The 23,950-nt window shown below is 37.6% G+C and overlaps 1 non-coding gene across 1 annotated transcript; it reads left to right on the top strand.

The window, feature by feature from the left end:
• Nucleotides 1-1,934: 1,934 nt before the first annotated feature.
• Nucleotides 1,935-2,098, top strand: LOC119234954 (U1 spliceosomal RNA). The gene has a single exon (XR_005122726.1). It is a non-coding gene; the product is annotated as a U1 spliceosomal RNA (small nuclear RNA).
• The last annotated feature ends 21,852 nt before the right edge of the window (nucleotides 2,099-23,950 follow it).

The following is a 23,950-nucleotide window of genomic DNA, read 5'->3' as shown; positions in this document are numbered from 1 at the left end:
TTTCCATTGAATCTAAATTTCAGGCTTGTCTCTACATAGTTTGGAACCCAAATGTTTTCTATTTTTTTTTTAAGATTTATTTACTTATGCATACAAGAGCTGGGGTTCAGGCCAGAGATGCTGGAAGTGAGAGGATTCACCAGAGACAGAGCGGGGAACAGAACAGGCAGACCGACTGAAACACACTGCTGAGGGGAGCAGCGGGAGAGATAAGAGAGGTCTGCTGTGCCATGTGGGTTTCTCTCTGGCAGGCTGGGAATGTGGATTGCTTCATAGTGCGGTGCTTAACCCCTTGCGCCACCAGGGAAGCCCTATTTTCCATTTTTAAAAAATAAAATCCCTAGTCAAATTAACAGCCACATTTAGCAGGGAACTAATAATCTAAGTCTTGACTTGATGAGACTCATAAGGCTGAAATAGTAAATGTGTCTATTTGCTTCCCCTTAGTTTTCCTTTTCTACATTATCATTCTTTCTCCAATGTGTTCCTACCTTCATCAAGACTGTCCTTGGAAGAAAATGACATTGGTCATTTATACCTTCATATGAATAGAGATTTCTGTATTAACATTTTGAGCATTTAAACCTCATCCTTCATTTTGTAGCAAAAGACAGTCCTCTGACAAAGCATTAGGAAAAGGTAAGAAGTATGAGTCAAGCCTGATAAAAGTTGATTAGCTCCTTCAAGACACTGTGTACGTAAAGGTGACATCTGTCAAAGGTTCCAAAGGAGCAAAGGGTAGGTTCAGTTCAGGTGTGGATAAGTGAGGAAAGGAAGTCTGTAATATATTCTCCTGAATTTCTTGAGATGAGGAATTACATATAAAAAAAAAGTCTTTAAGCTATGCTTTTTGATTATAAGCCAAGCGTTAGTGTAAGAATTAAAGGAAATATAAACCCATATGTGCAAAGGAGAGTTTCTGTGTCTTTTGTTTTTATACTGCACAGTGATAAACTCCATGAAGTTAAACATTTCTTTAACCTAGGTGAAGATATGTGTGTGTGTGTGTGTGTTAATGTTTTCCTTTCCCCCGACCTGCTGAGAAAGGAACTACATCAGAATTGGCCAGTTTTACTCTCAAGAGCAATGATTTTGGAGCCCCCCTGGTGGCGCAAGGGGTTAAGCACCACACTATGAAGAAGTCTGCAGCCTCTGCAGCACTAGTTTGATCCCAGGCCAGCCAGGGAGCAACCCACATGGCACAGCAGACCTCTCCTGACTCCCACTGCTCCCCTCAGCAGTGTATTCAGCCAGTGTGCCTGTTCTGTTCCCCACTCTGTCTCTGGTGAATCCTCTCAACCCCCTGCATCTCTGGCCTGTACCCCAGCTCTTGTATGTATAAATAAATAAATCTTAAAAAGAAAGAGTAATGATTTCAAGAAAAACAAACGATAGAGGCTAAACAAAGGAGAAGTGAAGGAGAGTGTGGGATGGGGGTGTGGGAAGAATAAGGGAAGGTTGAGAAGAAGATTTTAAAGCTAACTTGGGGTTGTATTCTAATGTCTTTTGAAAGAATTAAAGATTTTGATTGGTTTACCTTTGAATACAAAATAGTAATGAGCCATGATAAATCCTAAATATCAGTGCTTCACATGTGCATGCCTATATATACTTTATTTCATGAAATTTAAAATAAACGTAATCTATGATTACTGACTTTAAGATTTACCATTATTTTATAAACTTTACCAAAGAGTAAAACACTTTTAATGATTATTTTAATACATCATTAATTTATAAGATACATCTGGGTCACAGACATTACAATGTGGAAAAAAAATGTGTGTCTGTAAAAGAATATGAAAATATTAGAATGAAATATACCAAAATATCGAATAGCTATCATAGATGTTTGGCATTGAAAGCAGTTCTTTTTTTTCCTTTATGCTTTCACATATTTTCAAATTATGATACTCTGATCAAGAGTTACCCTTGTACTTACCTGACAGGGGAAACACCACGTTCACGAAGGTGATTTTCCCAGGGTGAAGCTCCTGCATTGCACTCTGGGCATATTGACCCCTGCGATTTCCCCAAAAGTGGGAAACTCGACTACATAATTTGTGGTAATGGGGGACTATGTTTGCGCTCTCTCCTGAAAATAAAAGAAAAAAAAGGAGTTACTCTTGTAATTAGAAGTGAAAATACGGTAAAGATGTTTTTTGCTGGGAATTCATAGGGAATGAAGCCCTTATCTTCTGGGAATTCATGGTGTCATTGGCAAAATCCAATGACAAAACTGCAATCACCATCAGATAATTCTGTTCCACAGTCTCACAAGAGTCTTTGAAATTATTATTACACTTTGTTCCTGGATTTCTCAGGATCTTATGCGTGTCACTGCCAATAAAATAAACATAACTTTACTTAGAATAAATTACTTGTGCCTCTTTAAATGTAGGTGTACCCAGTTTCAAAATGTAATAATGGATCAATTTCTAAATAGTGTAGGGTACAATTTCTTTTATTTTCTTTTTAAAGGTTTATTTATTTATTCATACAAGCACTGGGTACAGTCAGAAGAGTGGGAGGGTGAGAGAATTCACCAGAGCAAGAGTGGGGAACAGAACAGACAGACTGATGAAATATTCTGCTGAGGGGAGCAGCGGGCGCAGCAGGAGAGGTCTGCGCACCATATGGGACCCTTGCCTGTGGCCGGGGATCGAACTGGTGCTGCAGAGGCTGCAGGCATCTTCACAGCCCAGCGCTCAACTGCTGCGCCACCAGGGGAGGCCCAACAATTTCTTTTCAATGATCTGTAAAATGTTGAAGTCTCTTAGGCGTCTATCCTGATCATGATTCTTTAGTTCATCTGGTGACCCACTAGATTCAATGTTTGAAGATTCCCCCATGTAACCTAAAGGTTTAACTCCAACTCCATCCCAATAATGCACTTTTCAGGAAACTGGGATCAGGGGCTAAAGGGCACGTGTGCCATCTACCACATTCCCTTAGTCCAACATAAGAGAGAAATTTAACCAGGAAATAGTTTTCATGTTTGCTATGGTGATGGGGTTTTTAGCTTGCGCCAAGCTCTGTTTGCTGAGGATACAGATAAATTTCAATCAAAAGAGCCACCAATTGGGAGGTAGGAGACAAAGGGAGGAGGAGGATGGTGATGGTGTTTCTAAAAAACTTTCCCCCAAAGCATCATCTTTTAATGGTTTTTTAAAGACTATCATCAAAAAACCTTTAGAGAAAGCTATATGAAATATGCAATAAGACATTAAAGGTCAGACAGAGAGATATGAAATCAAAGGGTGGTAACTGTTTTATGTGCATGTTTTCCATCCAAAAGAGATGTCACTCCTGGGACCATAAGAACCTCACTTTACTAAGAGTCTGGGCATGTCTGGAGGTCCTGGAAGGCTGACCCCCAAGTCGCTGATTAAGAAAGATGTATTCAACTGGAAAGAGGGAACTAGATTCGTGAGTTCAAGCCAAGAAAAATAGGTGTGAGTCAGAGGGCAGAGGTAATTTTGAATATAGTATAGTGTCTGCCTCTCAATATGTCCTCTGGATCATCCCTTGCAGAGTTGTGAATTCTTTATAGAGAGAGATAACTTCAATAAAGAGGAAGTATAAAGAAAAAAATTCTGATATAGTCTCAGCAAGACAAAGAGATTGGAAGGCAGTGCTGAGTAGTTAAGTGTGGATGAGGGGGATGACTTGAGCAGCCTTTGGAACATAGAACAGACAGGCTTACCTATGAAATGAGATGAGAAAACAGGGAATTGAGAATTAGAGATCTGCTGTATAGGAAGCTCTCCAGAGAAAAGAGGGCTTACTGCAATAGCTTGAACAGGATCAGAGAAAGGACAGACCTTAAATTGTAGCTTACAGGGTAGGTTAATGAGCATTGATGGATTCTCTAAGAAGTTTGGAGAGGCAGTCAGAGGTGTTTGGGGTAGGCTAGTGTTATGTAAATACCAGAGAGGACAGAGCCATAGAAATACTATTTTGCTATAGTAATTGATGATAGTGTGATACATAGCATTTGGGCTACTCACTTATACTACTCTCCTAAACTTCTGACTTCTGATTTCGCATTTAACTGCTGAAGCCTTAAAAGTGCTAGCTACACAGTGACCTTGTTCCTGTTACAATGTTCCATGTTAGGGATAAAGATCATTGCTGGGCACTGCCCATCTTCCAATACACGGATGCTATAGGACCTCAAGTCTCTAAACTTTGCCTAGTTTTCCATGGGCTTTCCAATCTTCAGCAATCTTTCCCAGTACCAGTATTCTGAGTTCTCATCTGATGAAACTTGAAAAAACTTTTTTTTTCCTTAATAAATTTCTCTTGCTAAGTATATTCTTATAATTTCAAAGGAATACTTACATACTCTAAAACCTGGTTCTTGTTTGTTATCTGAGAAGATAACTGAAATGCAGAAAAAAAATTAAAATTGAATATAAACATCACTCTTCCTAGAGCTTTTAGAAATGCTACTCCCGAGGTTCTTTACTTGACATTGATCTATCATCCAGTTTCAGAGCTAACCCTACCTCTTCAACAATGTCTTTGGCCAGAAGTTCCCAATTTCAGGATCAACAGCTCACAGAAACAAGGAGGAGAATTTTCATTCCCTTGTCCAGGGTAAGGCTCACCCCATTTTCTCTCTTCAGATGATTTAACAGAGTAAACATAGTTTTTCTTTAGAGGAATATTCCATTCTAATTTATAGAATGTTGTTGGGTCCCCAAGTCATGGAATAAAGCAAGAAAATATCAGATAATAGAGTTATTGTTGTCAGAAATTAGCCACTTTGGGAGAACTAGCAGAGAGTGGGTACTAGTAAATCTCATTTAGACTATTTCATGATCTAACATCCAGAATGAGTTGAAGACACGCCTGATCTGCTGCCACATCTTTCCTGCTATCAACTAAACTCAGCTTGAATTTTCTTAAATGTTGTACTTAGACACAACATACATATATACACACCCTGTATAAGAACAGCACAATACTTTTTTTTTGCAGACAGAGAAATCTAGTAAAAACAATGAATCTGAATCCTTAGGTACAGTTAAATGTCTGGGTTATATCACTTACAGGAAGCCACATTCTTCAAAAGAAATAGGTATGCACTTGTGTTTCATCTGCATAATAAAAAGCACCTGCCCATGTGGACTTTACTGAAGAAAAATTCTGATTTTTCGCTACAGAATAAACCATTTGCATGCAAAATAGAAAGTTATAGTTTTGATAATTTAAGCCTTCATCCTCCACACACACACCAAGATATATTACAATTAAAGTGGCAAAAACTAAAGAGAAGCTCTTAGAAGCAATAAGAGAAAAACAGCATGCCACATAGAAGGAAAACCTCATAGAGTTATATCAGCACACTTTTAACAGATGACATACAGGCCAGAGAATGGCACAACATACTCAAAGTGCTGAAATGAAAAAAAAGAAACCAAGAATTCTATGCCTGGCAAACTGTCATTCAGTTTTGAAGGAGAGATTAAGGACTTTCCAGACAAGCAAAAGCCAAAGGAATTCATCACTACTATCGATAAATCAGCACTGCAAGACATGGTAATTGGCCACATATAAGCTGAGAAGAACTAAATAATAAAAGCAAGAAATAACAGGAAAGGGGGAAAATACCACTTTAAAAATACTCAACAGTAAGTGTAGGAGAGCAAGCACCTACAAAGTGGAGGAGAGATTAGAAAATGAGAGTAGTACAAATTAACTAAAGATACAATTGGTCAAGGGACTTACATAACATAAAGATAAAAAATGAGATATGAAAAATGTAAAAAATGCACCCCCCCAAAGATGAATGGGTCAAGATGTCATATAACATGCACACATGCACACACACACAATGTAATACTACTCAGCAATCAAAAAAGATAAACTCATGCCATTTACGGCAACATGGATGGAGCTGGAAGGGCTGATGCTAAATGAAATAAATCAGAAGGAAAAATATAAAATATCAGATGGTTTCCCTTCTGTACAGAATATAGAGAAACCAAAGGCTCAGGAAAAAGAGAAAACTTGTAAACTGACCATAGATCTGAGGAATACAGCAGGGGAGGGAGAGGGAAAGAGATCAAAACAGGGGAGGGAAGAGCAAAAGAGACTATGGTGATGGGTCAAGGGTGCTATGGGGGGATCAAATATTTTACAAAAATGAACAATGATGTAAGAAAATGATAATTTAATTGGGAAATAAATGCATTTATATAATTTATATATAAATATATGTGTATGTGTATGTATATATGTATATATATATATATATATATATATATATATATATATAAAACATGGGAGAGAAGGATGCCATTGGCATTCACATAAAAAGAACCAAAAAAATTTCAAATTTGCAAGGAACAAGAAAAGATTTCAAATAGAAAAAAAATATCTGAATAAAAAGCACAATAATGGAGGTTTCATGTGCCCTAGTTTCAAACTATACTACAAAGCTATGATAATCAAAACAGTGTGGTATTGGAGTAAAAAAAGTCACATATATAAATGGAATAGATTCAAGAACCCAGATATAAAATCACATATATGGGCAACTAATTCATGACAGTGGAGCTAAAAGCATACATTGGAGAAAGAAAAGTATCTTCAATGAATGGTGCTGGGAAAATTTTACAGCACGTGTAAAAGTAAAGTAGCCCACTACATTTATACAATATACTGAAATCAACTCAAAATGGATTATAGGCTTAAATATCAGACCCCAAACAATAAAATACATAGAAGAAAACATAGGTAAAAAGCTCTTTGGCATCAGTCTTAGTGCTGTGTTTGTCTCCAAAATCAAGAGAAACAAAAGAGAATATAAACAACCAAGGACAACATGAAACTAAAATGCTTTTACACAGCACAGCAAAAGAAATAATCATGAAAATGAAAATGCAGCCTACTAAATGGGAGAACATATTTACAAGCCATATATCAGATAAGGGGTTAATATATACAATATATAAACAATTCATTCAATTCTACTACAAAAATTAAAAAAGTGGACAGAGGATCTCAGTAGACTTTTCACTGAAAAAGATATACAGGGGCTAACAAATACATGACAAAATGTCAAATTGCTTGACATTCAGTAAATGCAAATAACAACCACAATGAGATTTCACCTCACACTGGTTAGAATGACTATCATTAAAACATCAAGCTCTAATAAATGTTGGCAAGGATATTGAGAACAAGGAACTATCGTAGTTCCTTTGGTGCAATATTTGCTGGGAATGTAAACTGGTGCAGCCACTCTGGAAACCAGTGTGAAATTTCCTCAGAAAATTAAAAATAGAAATATCATATGATCCAGTAATCCCACTTCTGGATATTTACCCAAAGAATATGAAAACATTAACTAAAAAGATGCACACCCCTAGGTTTATTGCAGCTCTATTCACAATAGCCAAGATATGGAAACAACCCAAGTGCCCAACAATGGGTGAAAGGATAAAGAAAATGTGTTATGTTTCACAAACTGGAATATTACTCAGCTATAAAAAAAGAAATTTTGCCATTTGTTACAAGATAAATGAACTTTGAGGGGATTATGCTAAGGGAACTAAATCATAAGGAGCAAGATAAATACCAGATGATTTCACTCATTTGTGGAATATAAAGAAAACAAAACAAAAAATAAATACTTAGACTCCAGCAACAGAATGGTGATTACCAGAAAGAAAGAAAGGTAAGAATGGGTAGAAGGGGCAGGTTGGTTGGTGGTGGATGGTGATTGCATATTTGGTGGTGGTGTCATAAAACAAGGTAATCTTGGAACCTACACAGTGTTTTAAAGTAATGCTACCTTAATAAAAATAAAAAATGAGTGTTCATCCTTCACTAGCACTTCCTTATAAAATTAAATTAATATAATCAAATAAAGCCTTGAGAGGCTGTCTAGTTTCAAACAATTTTAAGGCCTATTTGAATGACTCTGGCTAAGGAGACGCCAGTAAGATAAATATTTGGATTAAAGTGGTGCTCTTTTGGCCTGATTCATTTCCAGAATATTCTGAATTAGGATCTATGAGGAGGACGAGACTAAGCACTTGGATTTCATTCTGGAATAACTTTCTTACAAGCCAGAAGAACTCTGCGAACTAATAAATATTTCCACAGCCATTACTTTTACATGTATAAAAGGACTTTCTTCTTGTCTTTTAAATGTTTCTTTGGAAAATAATATTTTAAATTCTCCTGAGCCTTTTTAACATTCCAATTTTTATTTTTTTTTTTATTTTTTTTTTTTTAACATTCCAATTTTTAGCCTAACCATTTGAATCACTATTTTCTGGCTTATCTTTGGGATCATACTTTTATGTTTGATCATCTATATTCCCAACTTTGTAAGAGGTTTATCCAAACTGAACATAGTCAAAATTGCAGAAATGACTACCTAGGTGGAGTTCTCTAATTTAGTGCTCATCAAGACAGGAATGAAACTTTTGAGTTCATGCCATCTGGATGTCTCATATCCTTGGCGATAAAGTTTCTGCATTTTATTTTGATTCACTCCTAGCTTTTGTTATACTTCCACTTTTGTTCCTCCAGGTCTCTAGTTTCTCTGGACAATGATACATCTCCCAGACAATAGTATATTTTCTAGACATTATCTCCTTGTCAACTATATAGCTGCCTGATTTTATTATACTAAATCAATGCTTTGTTCATTTCTCTTCCCCTTTCTTATTTTGGTTTTCTCTCCTTTCTCTTTACCCAGAGAAGACAAGGGGGTCAGCAATATGAAGATCTAATAATAATAATGAAAAAAGCAAAACTTTCCAGTAGAGAAAACATGCAATTTCAAATCTCCAAAGAGAAGCATGGTATGACTCGTGTGGATTGAGCTAGGACAAGTAGAAAAGATAAAATCAGAAATCACCCAGATCTTTACAAGACTTATAAGGGCTTTGACTTTTACTCGGAATGGGATGGAAATTTACTGGAGTATGTTAACCAGGTTTAATTTTCAGTTGTAAGAGACCCACACTAATAGATATGTTTTGAATATACTGAGCAACACAGCTGGAAAGGTTCAAGGGTGGGAGCTAATTGAACTAATACAGGAAAGAGGTGAGGATGACTTGAACCAGGTTAGTAGCAGTTGAAATTAAAGAACTGTTTGGACTGTGGATATATTTTGAAAGTAGAGCCTGTAAGTTTTGATAAGCAATGGCATGGGTGATGATGACAGAAAGGGAGGTATCAAAAATGAATCTAAATTTTTGGCATGAGTAACTAGAAGAAAGGAGTTGCCATTAACTGAAATGAGAATGGTTGAGGGTAAAAAAATGTTTGCGATAAAAGCAAGATCAACAGCTCTGTTTATTTGGGTATATTCACATAGGGATCCCTAAGAGATATTCAAGCATAGATGACAAGTAGGCCAGTGAATTTCTTGGTCTGAAAATCACAGGTGTGTTCCAGATTGCATATATGAATGTAATAGACTTCATTATACAGATAGATGGGATTCAAAGATGGGAGAATAAATGAAATTATTAAAATGTAAGAGTGTAGATAAAAAGGAGGAGGCACATCAGCAGTAGACTAATCTATCCAGGGTTTTGGGTAAATTATGTCCCATTACTGCAGCTGTCTCACTGGCAAAGCAGTCCGTCTTTTCTTTGAAGGAAAAATATCCAGAAAATAAACATTCCATAGAGGGCTCTGTTTGTCTTCCACAGAGGACACGTTCATGAGCATTGATGTAAGAACAGGTGTATGTCTGCCTGCAAGTGCGTATTTGTACATTTTTTCCTACTGCTTTTGAAATGTGTCACATGCACCAGATAGATAGGAAGAATAATCTTACTGGAGGAAGAAAACATATCAAGATTTTTTAGAAGAAAGAAAATGAGTTAAAATTGATAAATTTAGCAGAAAGTGTATATTCCCTGAATCCTTGCAGAGAAACTGATGACATGGGGAAAATTCTGCTGAACATGTAATTCTTGCTGCCACAGGAATGAGGTGAGCCAGAATGCTGTTGCAGCCAGAGCAGATGGAGGAAAATCTTGGCCCGCTGCACAAGCACCACTCCTGGTTGCCTTGGTTACGGTAACTCATAACACATGCAGATGAGGTAAATGCTAATTAGCAGTGGAGCAACAGGTAACCTACTGGCATTACCTGGGGGTTGGGGGGAAGGTCACGTGGCAGAAAAAGGAAGAGGAAAGGAGACAGGACTCTGAATAACAGGTAACAAAGGGGCTGCCTGTTCAGAAGCTCTCTGTGAGGCAGAACATTTTATATTTTCCACTAACTTTACTCAGACTCCATGTCAATAACTTGCACATTGCCACCCTAGGGAGAACAGGGTGGGCAGGTGAAAAAAACAATTTTGACAAATCTTTCTTCTCACAAAAAGGGAAGAGGACATTTTGAAATGAACCTGAGCAAGTTAGCATTAATTTCCTGGAAAATCTCTGTGGGTCCATACCCCCAGAAATTAGCTATGCTTTATTCCAGGATAAAGTGAAATGGAAAAGAAATCATTTAATAAAATCTATGCAAGCGCTTCTGATTGCTCAGATCTTCATAATAAGCCCAAATCTCACAAGTAATATAGGTAACACTGCAGCACTGTGAATGCTATTCCCATTCTGGGGATTTGGTAGGTTAAATTGAAACAACACAGAATTTCTTCGTAAGCTTGGGCATGAAACTAACTCCCTTCTCCATGCCTGGCAAGTCCCGCTGACTTAATGAAGCCCCCAGAAGAGGCCCACATGTTACTGTAAGGCTGGTGGCACAGCTTCCCAATTTGGAGCTATCAGAAGCCACAATGAGCAGCAGTACAGAGCTGGGGCTCCCTTCCGAAGCATTCCAAATTAATTTGAATTTTATTCTGTTTCTTGGCACAAAGGTACTTTGGAAGCTATAATGTGGACATTTTCATATTGGATTTACAAGTATCTTAAAGTGTTTTGAAGGTTGCGTTGAGGAAATAAAGGGAGCAAGGAAACTGGGGACTGTCTTTCTCTTTATAATGTTGATCTCCTGCCACAGTGTGCGTTTGATTTGGCCAGCAAAATTGGAAAGACGATTATTTTGTTCCATACAGTTTTATCAGAGGAGGAGAAGATGAGCTACTTAAGGAGCATCAGGAGACAATGCCAGTTCTGAAGCAGCATCCACAGGTGACGGTCACATTGGTGACGTGGCTCCAGGGAGAGCAGAAGCTCTAACTATAAGCACAGCAGATGGTATTTCAATGTTTATTCTTGGCAAAATGATAAACTCAACACTTCAAAACTTTAAAGGTTTTCAAATTATTCAGCATCATCAGGTACTTGCCCAAATATCAGTTCTTCCTGCTAATATTTGTGCTGAAAGGAAGAAGCACTTCATGACTAAATAAAGCCACAGATAGACAATTGCCTCAGTGCATCAGAGATGCAGTTTAAGAGAATACTTTAAATAACTAGTATCTCTTTGCCATGAAACAATACATCTTTCTTCCCTGTACTATCTGAACAAGAATACCAACAATCTGCTTTCTCAGAAATAGCATTAATAACAACTTAAAAAAGAAACCTTTATGTGAAGCTAATTGCTTTGAGGAAGCAGAGAACATTTATCTAAAGCTTGCCATTGTTGCACATATACTTTCAAATAAAAATGCATACATACTTTCAAAGACTTTTTGTCACTGTATTTTTTAAAAAATAGAAATGGCACACACTTGTGGATCCACACTTTCTTTTTATGTAGCAAGCATTGATTGGCTGTTCGTTATCATTACCTTTATCAAGGGTCTGTACCATCCACTCTATAAAATGGTTGACACCAGTCTCTGCCTTTTGGATGTGCTTTAGTCATATATCATCTTTCAAGCTGATTGCCTTTTCTACTTTCTTGCTGCCCAAAGAACTTAGGGCAGTTAGCTTTCTGACTAAACTCAGGGAGATAAACTTTTCCATAACCTTTCACTGAGGAATTATTGTAGATGTTATTTACATCTGTATGTAGATCATGCCATCCTGTTTCTGTCTGATGCCATTGCAGAGTAGAAGGGTGCCCTAGAGAGAACAGGGTGACTGGGTGAACAAAATAATTTTGACAAGTCATTCTTCTTACAAAAGGGGAAGAGGACATTTTGAAATGACCCTGAGCATGTTAGCATTAATTTCCTGGTACATCTTGTTGGGTCCATATCCCCAGAAATTAGCTATTCATTATCCAAGATAAAGTTATCTTATTATTTAGCATGTTAATAAATGTATATCATTAAATCATATATTTTATTTATTATTTATTAAATAATATATTATATTTTTATTTTTATTATCATATATTTTATTTTATTTTATATATTAAACATCATATATTTTTTATTTGACTAAATTTGACTTTCTTGGTCATCTGACATACTTTAGTGTATGTATTTAAGAACTATATTCTGAGACAGTGTTCACAGGTCTCACCAGACAATCAAAGAAGTCATGACACAAGGTTAGATTAAGAACACTGATAGTTTGGGCTTCCCCTGGTGGCACAGAGGTTGAGCACTGGGCTGCGAAGCTGCCTGCAGCCTCTGCAGCGCCGGTTCGATCCCTGACCACCAGCGAGGGTCCCACATGGTGCGACAGACCTCTCCTGCCATGCCTGCTGCTCCCTCAGCAGTGTATTTTATCAGTCTGCCTGTTCTGCTCCCCGCTCTGGCTCTGGTGAATTCTCTCACCCTTCCACACTTCTGACTGTACCCAGTGCTTGTATAAATAAATAAATAAATCTTAAAAAAAAAAAAAAGAACATTGATAGTCCTTTTGTAGTTTTTTCCTTTTAGGTTTGAAAAGGTTTTCTTGTGTTTGTGTTTGGAGGATTTTATGTGTGTGTGTGTGACAATTTAATCTTTATCATTGTCCACTTAATTCTTAATTTGGTTTATTGTATTTAATAGCTCTAGAATTTTTATTTGGTTTATTTTCAAATCTGTCATGTCACCATTTCAGTGTCCTTGAGTTATAGCTTTGTTTTTACCCTTCCGCTTTGTTTTTTCCAATCATGCTTCTTTTCTCTACAGCATCCCTCAGAGACACATATAGACTAAAAAGCACAATTAAACTTTATTTTAAAAATAAGTTTATGGATGAAGAAGATGTGGTACATATACACAATGGAATACTCCTCAGCAGTCAAAAAGATAAGCTCATGCCATTCATGGCAACATAGATAGAACTTAGAAGGGATTAGTCTAAGTGAAGTGAGCCAGAAGGAGAAAGATAAATGCCAGATGGTTTCACTTATATGTGGAATCTAGAGAAACCAAACAAAGGATCACACAAAGGCAAACTTTAAGACTGACCCTTGAAAGCAGACCATAGATCTAAGACAATCAGAAGGGAAGCGGGGGAGAGTGGAGAACATGGAGGAGGAAGGCATGGTGGAGTGTAGTGGAGAGCTATGGCAATTGGTGGTGTGAAAACTATGGGTGATTACACCTGAGGGGAGAAATCTTATATAGTGAAAAATAAACAAGGACGTTTAAATAAAAACATATTATAGGCAATACAATTTAGACAAAAAATATTTTGTTTATATTTAAAATGCATAGTACATACAAAACAAATAGTGGACATTAGAAAAAATAAGTTCGAAAATATTGAGGCATTACATTAAGTTGAACTTGCTTTAGTGGAACTTTTCTGTGGGGCTCAATTTCCTCATCTGTAAAAGGAGTGGATTGGGAAAGATCAACGGCTTCCAGAAATTGTAGGCTAATATAATATAATTGTAGGCTAATATAAAAATTTTTAAATAATTTGGCATATATAAAAGTTTGTCAAAAATTTGTATTTCTAAATGAGGATATTAGCAAAACAACTACTAACTTTATTTCAGAAAAGAAAGGACATTTAACACAAACAAATTTTAAAATAATGATCGATCTTTCCAAAAGAAAATAAGTTTGCATCTGCTCCATTATCCTTGTTTTCTCATTTTTGTGTAGGTCAATCCTGGAAATAATGTGTCCTCAGATGAAAGTTTGGGAACCAAAAGAATAAGGATATAAATTCCTATAATACATGCTCTGATTTCTAAAATAAAGTAGCAATAATGTAGACGTGTTAATGAACACAAGAGATGCAGAAGGTAGATAAGATGTCCTAACTTTGTTGAGGAAAGTTTCATAGCAAAGTCAGGATTTTCAGTGAAATTGGTCTAGTTCAGCATAAGAATAATCTAGGGATATTGAAAAGTCCCCAAACTTTAGGTCAAAGCTATTCAGATTTAACTGGTCAGAGGGGGAGCACTGACATGGATAACTTTTTGTTTTACAGCACTCAGGTGATTCAAACAAGCAGCCAAAGTGGAGAAACTCTGTAGGAAAACTTGTGGGATTTGAAGTCAGAAAGCTTGAAATTTAGATCTAAACTTATTATTTACTTACAAGTGACCTTGATAAATTATTTAAACTTTCTGGCCCTTAGTTTCTTCATTTGAAAGTAGAAATCTATTTCACTAGATCAAAGAACAAATGAGATAATGCCTGAAAATTCCTTTGTAAAATATGTAATGTAGTATAATAAATGATATGTTAATGTCATTATTCATTGTTCCAATGAATGCAGAGAGACGAACAGAGCCTAGTGTGTGCAGAAGTAATAGACCAAAGCCAAGCTTAGCTCCAGAGGCACAAGTGAAAAACAGAATGATTGGGCCTTGCGTGCCTCGCATAGAAGTTTCAACTTCAAGCAAAGGTTGTGTATTGCTCACCAGGGTGTTGAAACATTCCTATATACTAGCTGTGATCAGGTACTATAATTGGGTACTGCTACATTGCTGCTAGTTGCTTTCCTATGTTATTTATGATACTCAAAATAGGTCTTATTATCATTTTACAAATGAGGAAACACCCCAGAAAGCAAATTTATCATCTAAAGATCACCCAGAAGATACAGAACAGACCCAGGATTTGAACTCAGATCTTTCTGGCTCTGATGATTGTGCTTTTTTTTTTTAAGATTTATTTATTTATGAAAGAACGGGGGTATAAGCCAGAAGTGCGGGAGGTGAGAGGATTCACCAAAGACAGAGTGGGGAGCAGAATAGGCAGATGAACTGAAATACACTGCTGAGGGGAGTAGCGGGCGAGGCAGGAGAGGTCTGCTGTGCCATGTGGGTTGCTTCCTGGCCAGTCAGGGATTGAACTCATACTGTATAGGCTGGCAGTAGCTTGACAGTGCCGTCTTTAACCCCTGCACCACCAGGGAGGCCCGACTGTGCTTTTCGTGTCTACCAGCACATGGGGGAATAGCTTAGTTCTCATTTAGTCCATTGTCACTTTACCTTATTTTAAACCAAATATGCAAACTAGATGAAAATATGATCTGCAGGTGGACCCAACCCTGGTGTTGGGTGCGTACTCTGTGACCAACTGTCCCTTGATTCGCTTTCTCTTTACTTCTATTTGTTACTGAGATTTCTTACTTGGTGTTACTTTACTAATCCTCATTCAAATTCTCCACAGGACAATAGACTGACTTGCAGCATGACATCTGCTATGACATGCCCTCGTAGGGCAGAGGCATCACACAGACTTCCTCAAAGGCCACACCCATAGATAATGGCCTCCAGCTCAGAAGAAAAGTCCTGGTCAAGTAGGATTCATTCCAGGGATACAAGGATGGTTCAACATCCAAAAATCAATCAACGTTATCCAACACATCAACAAAAAGAAATATAAAAACCATATGATAATATCAATAGATGCTGAGAAAGCTTTCGACAAAGTGCAACACCCATTCATGATAAAAGCCCTTGAAATTCTTGGGATACAAGGAACATACCTCAACATCATAAAGGCCATCTATGACAAGCCAACAGCTAGTATCATTCTCAATGGTGAAAAGCTGAAAGCAATTCCATTAAGATCTGGAACAAGACAAGGATGTCCACTCTTACCACTGCTTTTCAACATAATACTGGAAGTCCTGGCCAGAGCAATAAGACAAGAGAAAGACATACAAGGAATCCAAATAGGAAAAGAAGAAGTCAAACTATCACTATTTGCAGATGATATGATAATATACATAGAGAACCCCAAAAACTCCACAGAAAACTAATTCAACTCATCAATCAGTTCAGTAAAGTGGCAGGATACAAAATTGACACACAAAAATCAGTAGCCTTCCTATACACCAACAATAAATCTGAAGAAGAAGAAATAAAATAAAAAAAAATCCCTTTTACTATCGAAACAAAAAATATCAAATACTTGGGAATAAATCTAACAAAAGAGGTAAAGGACCTATACAAAAAAAAAAACTATAAAAGAAATAGAAGAATACACAAAGAAATGGAAAGATATCCCCTGTTCATGGATTGGAAGAATAAACATTATTAAAATGGCCATCCTACCAAAAGCAATATACAGATTCAATGCTATTCCAATCAAAATTTCAATGTCATTCTTCAAAGAAATAGAACAATTATTGATGAAATTCATATGGAATCACAAAAAACCCCGAATAGCCAAAGCTCTCCTGAAAAAAAAAAAAAAAAGAAGGGAATGGAGGCATCACACTCCCAGACGTCAAACTTTACTACAAAGCCATAATCATCAAAACCGCGTGGTATTGGAACAAGAACAGACACACAGACCAATGGAATCAAATAGAAAATCCAGAAATAAACCCACAGATTTATGGTCAACTAATCTTTGACAAAGGAGCAAAGAATATGCATTGGAGCAAAGAAAGTTTGTTCAATAAATGGTGCTGGGAAAACTGGGTCGTTACATGCAAAAGAATGAAGCTTGACTACTACCTAACACCATGCACAAAAACCAACTCAAAATGGATTAAATAACTAGACATACGACCTGAAACCATAAAATACATAGAAGGAAATATAGGCAAAACACTCCATGATATGCACATCAAAAACATCTTTACAGACACATCACCCAAAGCAGTGATAATGAAGGCAAAGATCAACAGCTGGGACTACATCAAATTAAAGAGCTTCTGCACAGCAAAAGAGACAATAACAAAAACAAAGAGAAACCCCACCAACTGGGAGAACATTTTTGCACCCAAGACTAATGATAAAGGACTGATCACAAAAATCTGCAAAGAGCTGATGAGACTCAGCAAAAACAAAGAAAATAATCCAGTCAAAAATTGGGCAGAAGAGCTAAAAAGAAATTTCTCTGAAGAGGAAATGCAAATGGCCAACAGGCATATGAAAAAATGTTCAACATCACTTGTAATCAGGGAAATGCAAATCAAAACTACCATGGGATACCATCTTACACCAGTGAGAATGGCACATATTAAAAAAACTAGCAACAACAAATGTTGGCGAGGTTGTGGAAAAAAAGGAACTCTCCTGCACTGCTGTGGGAGTGCAAACTGGTCCAACCACTATGGAGAGCTGTGTGGAGATTTCTGGACCTACTAAACATAGAGCTTGCATATGATCCAGCAATCCCACTCCTAGGTATTTACCCAAAGGACACAGAAACATCAATTCCAAAGAGCACCTGCACGCCTGTATTTATAGCAGCACTATTTACAATAGCTAAGCTTTGGAAACAACCCAAATTCCCAAAAATAGATGACTGGATCAAGAAGATGTGGTACATATACACCATGGAATATTACTCAGCATTCAAAAAAGATAAACACATGCAATTTGCAGCAACATAGATGGCACTGGAAGGGATCATGCTCAGCGAAACAAGCCAGAAAGAAAAAGAAAAATACCGATGGTCTCACTCATAGCAGGAATCTAGAAAACTTAAATAAGGGACCAGGAAAAAGAATAACTATAAGAAATAAAATATCAAAATCAAGAAATAACTATGAATCAGAGACACTCTATGGGGGGTGGGGGCGGGGAAAAGAGGGGTTGGGGTAAAAATAAGGGGGTTGTAATTGTATGGGGAATATAAAAATAAAATTTAAATTAAAATAAATAAATAAATAAATAAATAAATAAATAAAAAGGGGGGAAAAACAGAGACACACTACGGGAGGGGGGGAGAGGAGGGATTGGGGTCAAAATAACAGGGTGCAATTGTATGGGAAATATAACCAAGATGAAAATACCTACATTGTGCAGAAATGAAAAACGATGTACGAAATATATTTAAAAAATAAAATACAATAAAAAGTAAAAAAAAAAAATCCTGGTCAAATTAAGTAAACCAGTTAGCTGGATCCCATGGTACAAAGTGGGGTGACTTTTGGGTAATGAACCACTAAAAGAGAGACTAAAAGAATGAAAGACAATCATTTAGTGTGAACTGTTAAGATACACACATCATGTAGAGATAAACCTGTTTCATTACTTCATATCTGATTTCTGTTCAGAATTACTACTGAGTCAGGCTGGGATTAGGGTGAGGCAGGACAGACCTGGGTGCAGAATTTCAGGAGATAGTCATTCTTGGGGTCATGCAAGGCCAGCCTGTCTGAGAGTGAAATTTATACTAAAATTTTGTACCCTAGGTGATTCATTTGCCTCACCCAAATCCTGGTCCTGCTAAGGACAGGCAGCTTCCTTTGTTTTGACTTACCTTTACCTTTTATTACTTGGGTTTTAGTTGTTTGTCCACCATGAACTCTGCTATTTCCAACATAAAAAGCCATACGTGTTCCAAAACCTGTCTGCAAAGTTGCATTTTCTATTGAGGGACAGCATTTAATGAGACTTCCTAAGTGAATCCTTTAATCGAGAGTTTGGGAATTTTGTCATTGATTTTGTTTCCTTTTGTATTGAAAGGAATATAATAGCCCTTATAGTTATTTTCTGAGCTGAACTCCAGTGAACCGGACAAACTTGAACTCTTTTTCAGAGGTGAAAAATGAAATATCTTGTGGGCAGAAGGTCAACTATTTTTCATAGAACAGAAAAACAAGGTTACATTTTTTCCCAAAGGATTGCTTAAAATATTTGAATCATGTGACCTGCAACTAGAATTATTTGCATCTAGGCTACAAGCTGTTGGCAATTTCTGTTAAAATACTACAGAGATGAGTAATTATTTCATAGCTTAGGGGGCTCATAGATATTGGTCTTAAAAGTAAACCAAATGGCAATTATAGGACAATCACTAAGGGTAAATGGCAATTTTCCTCCCTAGTAAATTAAATGTGGATCATAAAAGCTTTCTTTGGTAAAATACAATAAAATCTCCATGAATGTGCCAACCAGCTCCCCCTATAGGTATTTGCTCCTCCAGCTGGCAGGAGTGTACTTTCTGAAGTTTCATGACTTCATGTCCCTTTTTTGGGAATTGCCGTCAGCCTGTGATACTGTCCTGCTCAAGGCAATGCCCCTCCAAGAGAGTAGACAGCATCCAGTAATTGGCTGATGCAGGAATCAGATGCCTGAACCTCTTCCTTTATGACAGAATCTCTAGAAAGGACCATCCCATCTTCAGAGCTCCCCATGGCTCAACTTCTCCTCTGCCCACTCCTTACTTTGCACCTCAGAGGTGTTGTTCCTGAAAACATTTTCCTAAAAAGAACGCTCACATGCAAATCTCAATGTTTGTCTCCTGGGAGTCCTGATCTGAAACAACTGGAACCTAAGAAGTATGCTTTAAAATGAGATTTTGGTACTGAGTAACTCCCAGTTGAATAATAATGAGAACTCCATCCGTGTTGATCAGTGGAGGATGAGAAGTTCTTGGCATGCTATAGGAACACAACTGTTAACATTTCATTGGTGTGGAACTGGGGTGTGATACTGGTAGAAGAAAATTCAGTGACAGGTGTAATAGCTCAAGTGTGCAAGAGATATGGCTGTGGTGTCTTTGTAGCATGGCAGTATACTTTTTTTTTAACTCCTCCCTTTATTGAGTAGGAACTATGTCTACTATCCCTGAATGTGAATGTGCTTATGACTGCTTTCATGAGTAGATTACTGTGGAAGTGCCCCTATGTGACGGAGAATATCACTAAAGTCCATGCAGCTTTTTCTATGCATGCAGTCCACGCAGCTTCTTATGCTTTGTTTAAACAATACATTTTAATCATTAAACATTTAAAGTATACGGTCTGGTGAAAGCCTTGTGTACTCATGAAACTTTGTGGCAACACGTAAAATGTCAACTACTCTGAGGTGGCTATGCTATGAGAAAGCCCAAGTGACATGGAAAAGTCCCGGCTGAGCCCACTTTTTGAGTTCTCCTAATGCAAGTGCCTAATATAGGGAGGAAGGATGCTCCAAATCAAGATTTCTCTCCTCAGTACAACCCACATTTGAAGCCAGATAATTCTTGTATGGGAAGAGGAGCCAAGGTCCTCACACTATTGGACCAGAGATACCTGGTAATATCTCTGACCTCTTTACTAGACATCAATACATTCCCTTTGCCCCCCAGTCATAACAAATAAACATGTTCCAACAATGCAGTATTCCCTGAGGAAAAATCACCCCATTCATCACTCCTTCAGATGAATTCAGCTCAAAGGCCTTTGAGTAACCCAAGACATTTCAGTCTACCCAATTTATGCCCCACATATCAAGAAGCAGAGAAAAACAATTCCTCTCTGCTGTGCCACATCCAAATACCTGTCCTGCAGAATCTTAAATATACCAAGATTTTTGTTGTTTTACACCAGTAATTTGGAGTTGTTTTTAAAACCAGCAGGAATAGATAACCAGAGCAAGGGAGAAACAATAATTACAATGACTATGGAATGGAATGGTTATAGTTGGCAGCAACCAATACATAGGAGAAGATAATGGAAACTGAGAGTGCTTAATCGCCAATTAAAGCATGACTGTGAGACTTCAAACTATACTACAAACCCAAAGCAGTGATAGTGAAGAGAAAGATAAACAGCTGGGACTACATCAAATTAAAGAGCTTCTGCACAGCAAAAGAGACAATAACAAAAACAAAGAGAAACCCCACCAACTGGGAGAACATTTTTGCACCCAACACTAATGATAAAGGACTGATCACAAAAATCTGCAAAGAGCTGATGAGACTCAGCAACAACAAAGAAAATAATCCAGTCAAAAAATGGGCAGAAGAGCTAAAAAGAAACTTCTCTGAAGAGGAAATGCAAAATGGCCAACAGACATATGAAAAAATGTTCAACATCACTTGTAATCAGGGAAATGCAAATCAAAACTACCATGAGATACCATCTCACACCAGTGAGAATGGCACATATTAAAAAAACTAGCAACAACAAATGTTGGCGAGGATGTGGAGAAAAAGGAACTCTTGTGCACTGTTGGTGGGAGTGCAAACTGGTCCAACCACTATGGAGAGCTGTGTGGAGATTTCTGGACCTACTAAACATAGAGCTTCCATATGATCCAGCAATTCCACTCCTAGGTATTTACCCAAAGGACACAGAAACATCAATTCCAAAGAGCACCTGCACTCCTATGTTTATAGCAGCACTGTTTACAATAGCTAAGCTTTGGAAACAACCCAAATGCCCAAAAATAGATGACTGGATCAAGAAGATGTGGTACATATATACCATGGAATATTACTCAGCATTCAAAAAAGATAAACACATGCAATTTGCAGCAACATGGATGGCACTGGAAGGGATCATGCTCAGCGAAATAAGCCAAAAAGAAGAAGAAAAATACCGGATGGTCTCACTCATAGCAGGAATCTAGAAAACTTAAATAAGGGACCAGGAAAATGAATATAAGAAAGTGAAAATCAAAATCAACAAACTATGAACCAGAGACACTTTTTGGGGGGTGGGGGGCGGGAGGGGAAGGATTGGGGTCAGAATGGGGCGTTTGCAATTGTATGGGGGAATATAAAAATAAAATTTAATATTTAAAAAAAAAAGAAAAAAAAAAAAATAAAGCATGACTGTGAAAGCCAGAGGTTCTCGTTGCCAGCACAGAGACGCTCATCTCTACACAGCAGAGGATCAGACCTCAGAACTTAGTAATTAAAAAGTAAAAGAGGGGCCTCCCTGGTGGCACAGGTGGTTGAGCGCCGCGCTGTGAGGCTGTCCACAGCCTCTTCAGTGCCTGTTCGATCCCCGCCGGCCTCAGGGCAACCCACATGGCGAGCAGACCTCTCCTGTCTCGCCTGCTGCTCCCCTCAGCAGTGTATATCACGTCTGCCTGTTCTGTCCCCCGCTCTGTCTCTGGTGGATCCTCTCACCCTCCTGCAAATCTGGACTGTACCCCAGCTCTTGTATAAATAAAAATAAATCTTTAAAAAAATAAATAAAAATAAAATAAAAAGTAAAAGAACTGCATAAGAGGCAGAGCCATCAAATCGAACAAGTTTTCTATGCCAAAGGCAGGACTATATATGAAGTGGGATCCAGGGACATAGGGAAATCTGGGTTGACACTCTTAAAAATCTTGAATTCCCAGATTCTTTTTAATCCTCTGGACATGAGAAAAGACTTAATTTTCTCTGTTAAAATTCAGTTCTCTCCAAATGCCTTCACTTCCCTTTTTGTCACCAGCTTAGTAACTAGGGCTAAGTAACAACTCAGCTCAGCTATGTAAATGCTGGGATGATAAAGGAAAAGGGGCACAAACACATGTCAGCAGGAATTGGGAAAACATGTAAGAAATGGAAACCTGACGTTGCTAGAACAGGAGGGAAAACCACAAAGGCTGGCAAGGGAGAATTTATACAACAACATTTTTGAGTATTATAGGATCTAGTAAAGTACTTTAGGAGGTACTGTTTTTGAAGATTGCTCTTAGAAGTTTGGAGGAAGATAATACTAAGTAAAAAATGGCAAACTATAAGAAAGATATAAAAAACTGGACATGCTAGTAATGGAGGAAAGCCCATCTGCACTCTATAATTTGTGGGAGGGCCCAGAAGACACTATGAATGACATTAGGAGTATATCATAAAAAGTGAATAGTACTGATAAATGACATATTTATGACCTTCCTCCTAAGGTCATGGTCAGTCGTAGGAGATGGCATTGAGGAACTGGTCCTCCTGATAGCAATGGGATCTGAGAGTGACTTCTAGAGAGTTATTAGTACATTATCAGCTTTCATTCAATGTCGATGATAAAGAATTACTGTATTAAATTAGATAAAATTAAACAAGTTGTTTCATATACTGTAAGTGCTATTCATACAAATGACCAGAATTGTTATCTGCTGAATTAGGAGTCTGAGTAGTATTAACTCCAGAATTAAAATAGCAACAGTTACTGTTCATTAATTAAATTATTGTGAAAATTGACCATTAATTTATCAAAAAATCTCAGATATGTGGATGACATGAAAAAGTAAATTATGTATAACATTATTAAAGTTACCTGGAAACAATCAATCTGCATACATATAACATATGGATTGATTAGACTCTACATATGTGTAGTCAACTCAATTCAATCAAAAAATTAACAGGCAAGTTTTAATCTCTACCTCTGAAGACACACTTTATAGTTGGAGACTATAGTTGGATAGATTAGACTTATAACAAAAGCAATTAAGTGAACAAAAGAGCACACTAAATGTATTATTCAGAGAATTTGGGGATCAACATACCTTCAAATGGCCATAAAAACTTGCAGGAGAAAGTGGAATCTGGGTTGGGTTTAAATGAGAAGAGATAAGGACACTGGGCAGAATGGGTGCAGTTAGGGTGGTGGTGGGGAAGATTCATGTGTGTGACATCAACTAGATTAAAGGTCTAAAGGGCCTCCCCGGAGGTGCAGCTGGTTGAGCACAGCACTCTGAAGCTGTCCGCAACCTCTGCAGCTCAGGTTCAATTCCCGGCCAGCCAGGGAGATACCCACATGGCACAGCAGACCTCTCCTGTCTCACCCACTGCTCCCCTCAGCAGTGCTTTGGTTCATCTGCCTGTTCTGCTCCCCAGTCTGTCTCTGGTGAATCCTTTCACCCTCCCATGCCTCTGGCCTGTACCCCAGCTCTTGTATAAATAAAATGGATCTTTAAAAAAAAAAGAGGTCTAAAGACAAAGTTGAATCTGGTGAGGTTGTGGAGATAGAGGAAG

The sequence above is a fragment of the Talpa occidentalis genome, unplaced genomic scaffold, assembly GCF_014898055.3.
Source record: "Talpa occidentalis isolate TD23 unplaced genomic scaffold, MPIMG_talOcc4v2.1 talOcc4.8, whole genome shotgun sequence".
NCBI classification, from domain to species: Eukaryota; Metazoa; Chordata; class Mammalia; order Eulipotyphla; family Talpidae; genus Talpa; species Talpa occidentalis.
The sequence above is the reverse complement of the archived record's forward strand: the minus strand, read 5'-3'. Positions and strand labels throughout refer to the sequence as shown.